Genomic DNA, 9,619 nt, shown 5'->3' with positions numbered 1-9,619 from the left:
ATGCACTGGTTCTTTTTAAACTCACTAATCTTGGAACCTAGAGAGATAACTCAGCCCTTGAAGACTCATGATTAAAATGAAAAAATTTGGTTCAGTTCCCAGCACCCACACTTTAGATAGAGGTTCCCAGTTTCTTCATGGGTTGTATTTATGGTTTAATGTTTATGTTCCCAGTTTCTTCATGGGTTGTATTTATGGTTAATGTTTAATTTGGTAGGGGAAAAAAAAAAGCTCGAATTTCAAAAACTGTTATTTCTTAAAACTCAAAATCTTAGCAAAGTTAAGTTACCTTAGTTAAAATCCTAATCTTATGGGAGCTTCTAGTTTATTGTAAACTGTTAAAAAAAAACAATTAAGATATAAAAGTTAATGAACATTCATCAACCTTACAAGTGATTAAATGTCTTTGATATGCCTAGAACTGTATTTGTAGTCATGTCTCATATAAATGTTGTCTATTTATAGAGACAAGATTGGAGGAAGAGGCCAGTTTATCTCTCTCACAATACAGACTTCTGTAAAAATAAAACCTGGTTATGGAAAATGGATTAAATGTACACACCCTGCTTTTGCATGGCACTGTGTCCAGTCTCAAGTAGATCTAAGCTCACCACACAACTAGCATGGACTTCCACAATAGTCCAGTTGGCCATTCCTTTATCTGGACCTTCAATTCTCCTCCTCTTAGTAAACCTAACCCCAATGTTGAGAGATCAATATACCTAACTCTATACGTCCCAGGGCAATTTCCAATAAAGATAATACAGAGGCTCTGCCATATGACCAGCTGAACTATGGACATTCATTCAAACACTAAGTTACAGGTGTCATCATTTGGCTTCACCACACAAGGAAAACTGCCCTAGAAATAGGGGCCTATACCAAATAACTCACTTTAGTCCCATTCTCTGCCTCCTTTACAAGACAAGACTCCTGGGTTTTCGAACAAATATGTGTATGCTTATATCTAACTAGGCAGGTATCTGTACCCTCAGCTTTATATCATATACTGTTCCCTCATCCCCCCGTAAAACCCCAGTCTAAGAAAGATGTCCAGTTTGTCTCTCTGGGCATCCTTTCAGGTCTCAGGACAGGAACAGCTGGACTAGGGGCTTCTTTACACCAGTAACTTCTCTGCCTCACCTCACCAGCTCTCAGAAAGCCTTAAGAAATGTCAGATCAGCTCAACCCCATTCAGGATCAACTCGATTCTTTGGCCAAAGAGGGCTAGACCTCCACACTCCTGGCCCTGGAGGGATCTGCATGGTCCTCCATGAGCAATGCTGCTTCTATTCCAACAGATCAAAATCGGTTGAGACGGGAAACAAAGCCTTAGGACAAGACACAGAATTCAGCCGCGAGCCCCGTCCTGTGGGTGGGTTCTGAGTTCTCTCCCACTGGAGCTCCTCCCAGTGCCCACCCCTTTGCTCCTGATTATACTCAGAGTCGGGGCTTTTACCGTACTTACGGTTTTAGCATATTTACAGTTTTACTGTGTCTTTTAAACGTTTTTGTGTAAGCTCCTCCTGAATCACACACCATCCAGTCCCTCATACAAGATGAAGTAAAGACGATGTTTCTTTCACGGTCCTTCCATCCCAGGAACCAAAAACGATGCCCCATACACACCCACCAGCAGGAAGTAGCCAGATTCAAAATGGTGCTCCCTATACTTTACAAAGGAAAAGTCCTCCCAAAACTAGGGCCCTAAAATAGGCCTATGGTTCTAGGAAATCTGCTTCTGGGGGATTCCGGAAAATATCTAACCCGTCTGGCTTATCTTCCGCCTTACAGTTTTGAAAAGCAATTTACCCACAGCAGTTTCTGGGTCTAGCAAAGCCATGGTCCTTTCCCTTCCCCACTCAATAACAAAATCTCCTCTCAGTCTCTAGACCATGTGCTCTCCCGCCTCCTCACACACTGCGCCTCTGGTCACTAGGCGTCCCTCTCCAGACCCTGGAACTCTGCTCTTGCCATTGAGGTCAATCTGAGAGCTTTCATTCTTTCTCTCTGTCCTCTCTACCCACTTTAATTCTTACAGACACCCCATGGAAAGCTAGCTGGGGAGGGACCAGCTATGATGACATGACTGAGGACTAGAGACATCCTGAGCAGGGAGATGCTGGATCAGTATAGGCAGGTGCATGTAAGGTTGCGGCTGACTCCCCATGGTAACCAGGAGGGGGTTGTCACTTGCTGGTCTAGTAAACAAAACAGAGACTGAGAGAGAAACTGCTAAATCCAGTCCAGGGACAGAAACTTGATCAAAAGGCAGTTTGTTTAAACCCTACCAGGAAACTGGATACCCATAAATCAGGTTTCATAGGTTTGGCCTGGATTACAAACTGTCCCTCTTCCACTAGCACAGTTTGATACATGTTGCACACAGTTTTGACAGGTATCAAAGCAATCTGTCCCATCAAGGAAGCAACACGGACTGTCCTGTCATCAGAGTTCTTATCTAGTGTACTTTATTTTACTTTTTTTTTTTTTTTAATCTTCACTCTTGCGTGACTCTCTTAAGAGAGATTAGGATGATGCAGTTTGGTTCTTATACTGCTTTGGTAGGCTTTGTGGTTGTACAATGTTCTTCTGCTCCTATTCTAAGTGTATGCTCTGCTGGTCATACTACACACAATTCATAACACGCTTTCTGCTTCTCTGACCTCTTTTTTTTGTTGTTGTTGTTTTTTGTTTTCTTGGTTTTGTTTTGGTTTGGTTTGGTTTGGTTTGGTTTGGTTTGGTTTGGTTTGGTTTGGTTTGGTTTGGTTTTTCAAGACAGGGTTTCTCTGTGTAGCTCTGGCTGTCCTGGAACTCACTCTGTAGACCAGGCTGGCTTCAAACTCAGAAATCCACCTGCCTCTGCCTCCCGAGTGCTGGGATTAAAGGCGTGCGCCACCACTGCCCACCCTCTGACCTCTTCTTTACCAGCCCCTCTTCTTTTGACTTAACGTGGCTTCCAAACGCTTTAATAGTAACCCTTGAACTTTGGATTCTAACAATATCTCCACTTTCTTCTTCCACCTACTTTCCTCAGTTTGATTAATACCTATCACTAACCTATCCATCCCAACCTTAACAACTATAGTGCCAAGGAAGTGAACCTCAAAAGACCAGACAGGAGCTGGTCTGATGCAATCACACCACCAACACCCAGAACGATTTTAGTGGAGAGGAGCCCCGAACATCTATCCGGGCAAGGTTTATAGAAAGCAGCAAGCAGGGAATGAGTGTTTCGAGCCCAACAGGCATCTAATTGGAGAGCTCCTGTGGCCTTTAGCATCATTGGCTGGTGCTGGGAGTCAAAGCATGGACATAACTTCTGCTTCCCTCTGCATTGGTGGGTGTTAGGCAGGGGGCGGGCTTGCTGGATTAACCTGGGAACGATGGATTTGTTGGGGGAGATTAACCAAGAGATTTAGGTCTTGTTGGAGTTAGCCTAGAAATTGGAATTAAGCTTGGGTTTTGTTGGGAGGTAACCTGGAAACTGATGCTAGATACTGGCCTGTTAGTTGACCTGAGTTCACACTTAGGTCAGGTTCTCTGAGATGGAGTTTGAACCCAGAAATGTGGTCTCTCATAGCAAGTGTCTTAGTACACACCATGCGACCCTTGCTCCTTTGCTCCTGATAGTTACTGGAGCTACAGGAACAACCTCCTAACCAGCTAGTACACTATTTCATGACAAGCAATTCAGTTGCCACTGCGGTTAAGATTTTACTCTTGGAGTGATGTTGGGAACTATACCTCCCCCCCTAAGCATGTGACCTGAGAGGGCTTATCTGATAAAGTGGAGAGGAATCATCTCTGCCACACTACGACTTAATTACACTTGAACACTGCAAATTGAACTGAAAGAATATGGAAAATTAAAAAACAACAAAGGCCAGGCAGTGGTGGTGCACACCTTTAATCCCAGCACTCACGAGAGAGAGGCAGGAGGGTCTCTCAGTTCAAGGCCTGGTCTATATGGTGAGCTCCAAGACAGCCAGAGCTACATTGAAATGCCCTGTCTGGATAAATAAATAATCAACTGGAAAGATGGCTTGTTGGGAAAAGCCAAGTGGCTCCTGCCACCACGCCTAGTGGCCTGAGTTCCTCTTCTGCAGAGGACTCACATTCAGTTTCCAGTGCCCACATGATGACTTGGAACTGTTCAGATCCGGGTGGAAGCCAAGAAAACTCACTCACCTCAGATCCCAAAGCTTAAAGATGAAAGCTTTATTTTCTGAGCACTCAGAGAGTCAGCCAGTTCAGCCTCTGAACCTCGTCCCCGAAGGGAGACTATATAAGATTTTTATAGTATGGGAACATAAAGCAAGGGGGACCGGGCTGGGCTGTTGCATTGACCAATTAACACTGGTTACTGGGCCTTATCTGGGTGACCAGGTTTCAGGGTCCTTGAGTCAGCTTTTACAGTCAGTCGGGTCCCCTCCTGGACTTTGACCTGGAATCTAGACTGATAAGGGAACAAAGGAGTGGACAAGTCAGTTAAGTCTAGACAGGCAGCGCATTCATGTCTTGTGTGCCTTAGTTTAGGCAACAGGATAAAGCATCTTCCCTCTGTACATCCTTTAGCAGTTAACAGACAAACATAAAACATCTGAAAAAGTGGCACAGGGGTTGGTTCTGGGTCCTGGGAACATGAGCTCAGGTTTGATCCTAGTGGAACTTATCCCCTAGATGGCTGGACTCAGGAAACTACTCCTAACATAACTGTCTGTAGCTCTAGTTCCAGGAGACCTGATGCCCTCTTCTGGTTCCTTGGGCACCAAGCGTGCATCTGGCACACACACATACATGCAGATAAAAGTCATGCACATAAAACAAAAATAAGAGATCTTCCTTAAAAATAAATAGATATAGATGAACCTTTTAAAAAGATAAATAAAAAATATTTATTCTAATGCTGAATTTGTATGTTTTCTCATTGAGTAAAGCCTTCACCTGCTAGATAACCACTGTATTAGACTTAGGAAAATTTTCTATTTTATATATATTTTTTCTAATATATATATTCAAGCCAGGCAGTGGTGGCACACGTCTTTAATCCCAGAACTCAGGAGGCAGAGACAGGTGGATCTCTGAGTTCAAGACAGCCTGGTCAACAGAGTTAAGTTCCAGGACAGCCAGAGCTACACAGAGAAACCCTGTCTCAAAAAACAAAAACAAACAAAAAAATTCTTGCTGTCCCTAGAGGCGCTGCAGGTGTGGCTGCTGTGTCTCCTATGTGCCAGTAGGTGGCAGAAAGGAGCGAGGCTAGGTCTATGCTCACTGTTCTGACCTATGAACAGCTGAATGATTAGTAGTCTGAACTCCCGGAAAAGGGGTGAGTTGTCTCACCAGGCTGGGCACAACCAGTCTGGGCACAGGTCCAGATGGGTTCCCAGGGTGGGGAGCAAGCTGGAGGGAGAACAGACAAACCCCACCTGGGGCAATGAGCCAGAGACTAGAAAAACCCTACTTGGGACTGCAAGCCCCATGCAGGAATGAGTCAAAAACAGACAACTCCCAAATGGGGCCAAATCGGGACAGGAGCGAGTCTAAGACAACACCAGTCCAGTCTCATGGGACCCAAAAAGGGAGCTAGCCTGAGATGGCCACCAATCTTGCACGGCCCAAGCCTGGGGCAGGCCAACCATGCCAGAGATGACCCCTACCAAATGCCATAATTGGCTTTAAATTGCACGTGTGGTGCATAGCACTCCTGTGCCCACTCCTGAGATGACCCCAAACACTCAGAGACCTCAGGAGACGCTTGGAGGAGCAAGCAAGTGGTGGAGAAATGCAAGAGAACGAGAAACAGAAGGATGTGGGCACAATGAAGAGAGGTAGAACTGGAGACTCAAGGGTAGTGAGGAACAGCCTGATGCCAGTACCCAGTGGTGACACCAGGGATCGTGGTAGGGTCCCTGGTCTGTACTGACACTGGGGACCACATCTGGGTCCATGGCCCTGCAGCAGCAGAGATTTGTTACTAGCAAAGTCCAGGCAGACATCTCTGGTCTGGGCTGCCACTCAAGGACATGTTTATGTCTGAGGGCTGTGCAGAAGTGGCCCTTGCCTGGGCATTGTGGGAGAGCTGGCTCTGGGGGCATGAGAGCAGGAGAGCCGGCAGTGCCCCTACGGCGGCACTCAGGAAAGCAGGCCGGGAACCTTGCCTGAACAGTAAGTAGTACAGTAGAGCTGGCCCTGGGTGTGGGGATTGCGGGTAAGCAGGCCTCAAGGACCTTGGGGGCTTGGGGGGCGGGGGGAGTTGGCTCTGCCCCTTGCGGGCTGCATTACTGGCTAAGGCCCTGATGGTTTGGGTTGCAGGTGAGCTGACAGCCTAGCCAGCTCAGATGCCTCTCGGGCTCAGATCCAGGACTTTGAATTGGCTCATCCCAACATCCACCACATTGGATAAACTGCTAGAGTGCTTGAAGGAGTCGGTCCTACAGATCCAAAGCTGCAGGATCTCCATGACACAAGGCAACAACAGGATATCTGAGAGGAGTCCCAATGAGGTTCCTGTATTGATAGTGAAGCAGACGCCAGAGGCCTCGTACCAGACCAACGACTCATTGCAATGAACATTTATAAGCAAAGACGTGTGGACAAAAGGGAATACTGTGGGACACACTGCGACACACTACAGCCTCCACAATGAGAAGTTTTCCTTCTGTGGGTCCGGAAGTTGCAAGGGTGGAGTGGATAGGGAAGGACAAGGGAAATGAGTGGGACTGAGGTGCATGATGGGAAATTCTCAAAGAACTAATAGAAAGTCTTTTTTAAAAGTATTCCTACCTAAGGCATTCCTTTCAAGTTACAAAATTATCATAAAACCTTATTGGACAAACGTTTTAAATCTATTTAAAAGTTGGCTTATTGTCTGGAAATTTCATTGTGTCTGTGATCTTCAGTCTTTTATACTGGTGATATAAAAATGGTATAATAATTGTCTGAATTAACTAAAGTTAATTTTTTTTTCTTTTTATATTCTTAGCCTAAAATATTCCCATCACTTTCTTTAAATCTGTGATCTGCCCCTTCAGGAAAACATTCATTATCTCCTTATAAAATAAGCACAGAATGTTCTATAAAAACTAAATTTAAGGGCTGGAGAGATGGCTCAGTGGTTAAGAGCACTGGCTACTGCTCCAGAGGTCCTGAGTTCAATTCCCAGCAAACACATGGTGGCTCACAACCATCTGTAATGGGATCTGATTTCCTTTTCTGGGTGTGTGTGAAGATAGTTCACTCATATACAAATAAATAAATTTTTGAAACTAAGTTTAAAAATTATATGACCCATGTTTATTAAAGAAATATATATGTGATTATAATGGATGTTTTATACATAGTAACTAAAAATTCAAAATTGTTTATAGAGTCTTTTCACAGTAAGCTTCCAGAAGATAAGGAAAAGCAGGTGGTTTAGTTAATTGGAAAAAGGTCTCATCCAAGACTCCGTCCAGCCTAGAGGAAAGGGACTGTACTTGTATATTTCTTAAATCTTCTTATATTCAGCTATTATTTAAATTTGTCAAGATATTTGGAACTCTGCTGGGCATATACCTGTCTTAGTTAGGGTTTTACTTCTGTGAACAGACACTATGACCAAAGCATCTCTTATAAGGACAGCATTTAATTGGGGCTGGCTTACAGGTTCAGAGGTTCAGTCCATTATCACCAAGGCAGGAACATGACAGCATCCAGGCAGACATGGTTTAGGCACAGCTGAGAGTTCTACATCTTCATCTGAAGGCTGCTAGGAGAATACTGCTTCCAGGCAGCTAGGATGAGGGTCTTATAGCCCACACCCACAGTGACACACCTACTCTAACAAGGCCATACCTTCTAATAGTGCCACTCCCTGGGCCAGGGATATATATGTTATGTATATATAAACCATAACAATACCCAAATGATAAAAAAAAAATGCTAACCTTGTCTTTAGTGAAGCTACAAATGGGGATGATATTATGTCCTTACAGTGATTAGGCTTCTTATATAACTATTTGCTTTCCTAGACCTGACTTATGTTCTCATGTTTAAAAAAATTCTAATTTTAACCACATCTCCTGCACCTAAGGCTCTGAGATCATGGAGGAAAAGAGGAGGGCAGAAAGACTGTAAGATCCGGAGCACCAACAAATCTGCTGTGAGAGAGTGTCTTGTAGAAGCGACAAGAGAGCATCACCCAGATACTCCAACAACACGGCTGCCTTAGCAATGCCTGGCCAACACAGCACCAATAGAGGGGTTAATAAGGGACGGAGAAATTCTACGGGGGTGAGCAGAAGGGAGCAACATGGCCAGCCGAGGAACTACAGGCAACTTAGGAACAGGGAGAGCAAGAGAGCTAGAGGCTTCCCTGGGGATGAGACCCTCACTGGCTACCCAATACCACGTTCTCAGCCCTAAGATCATATATATACATCCACCCACCCAGCCCCCCACACACACAGGCACGCACACACACAGGCACGCACACAGGCATGTGTGTGTCCTAGTAAGCTGACTGAAAAGGTTGCATTATGTATGTAGGCATATATATGATATTTAATTGATATTTATTTTTTAAGGCCAAAAATTCAAGAGAGAGGGAGCAGGAGGCTCCACAGGAAGGGTTGGAAGGAAGAAGGGAGAGGAGGAAATGATGTAATTACATTTTAATTTTTAAAAATCTTAAAACTTGGGGCTGGGGAGATGGCTCAGTGGTTATGACCACTGTCTGCTCTTCCAGAGGTCCTGAGTTCAATTCCCAGCAACGACATGGTGGCTCACAACCATCTGTAATGAGATCCGATGCCCTCTTCTGGTGTGTCTGAAGACAGTGACGATGTACTCACATACATAAAATAAATAAATCTTTTTTTAAAAAATTTAAAATTCTAATTTTAAGTAGGAAAAAAAGTCTTATTTTAAATTTTCCAAACAGTAGTTCAGGGCACAATGGCACACACCTTTGATCTCAGTGTTCTCAGGGCAGAGGCAGGCGGGTCTCCGCAGGTTTGAACCCATCCTGGTCTATAGAGTGAGTTCTAAGACACACAGACCTACAGTGAGACCCTGTCACAAAAAAAAAAAAAAAAAAAAAAAAAAATTCAAGAGAACTCCATCTGGGTGGTACTTCTAATTCAAATTCAAATATTTAAAGTTTTTTAATATTATTTATTTAATGTGTATGAGGACCCTGTCGCTCCCTTCAGACACACCAGAAGAGGGCAAAAAAATCCCATTATAGATGGCTGTGAGCCACCATGTGGTTGCTGGGAATTGTACTCAGGACCTCTGGAAGTCAGTGCTCTTAACCGCTGAGCCATCTCTCTTGCCCACATTTAACGTTTTAAACAAAGACTTTCCTAATAAGGGAAAATGTGAATTGGGTCCAACCAATTCTATCACTATGTTGCTGTGATATAAAGGTACAACTAAATTAAATGTTCCAAGAAGTCCCACAATGTACCCAAACTTCTAACAGACTTAAAGTAACTAACTCCATTTCCTCTAGAGACACTCAAAGCTTTGGGTTAACTCTTCTTACCCGACTTTAAAATACCTTCTTTTAGGGCTGGGAAGGTGGCTCAGAGGTTAGCAGCACTGACTGCTTTTCCAGAGGTCCTGAGTCCTATTT

At 44.2% G+C, this 9,619-nt stretch overlaps 1 non-coding gene across 1 annotated transcript; it reads left to right on the top strand.

Annotated features, from left to right (window-relative positions):
- The first annotated feature begins 5,186 nt into the window (after positions 1–5,186).
- Positions 5,187–5,317, top strand: LOC115064594. The gene has a single exon (XR_003844432.1). It is a non-coding gene; the product is annotated as a small nucleolar RNA SNORA17 (small nucleolar RNA).
- The last annotated feature ends 4,302 nt before the right edge of the window (positions 5,318–9,619 follow it).

This window comes from Mus pahari, chromosome 8 (genome assembly GCF_900095145.1).
Source record: "Mus pahari chromosome 8, PAHARI_EIJ_v1.1, whole genome shotgun sequence".
In the NCBI taxonomy this organism is placed as follows: domain Eukaryota; kingdom Metazoa; phylum Chordata; class Mammalia; order Rodentia; family Muridae; genus Mus; species Mus pahari.
Note: the sequence above shows the minus strand (reverse complement) of the source record. Positions and strands in the feature narration are given on the sequence as shown.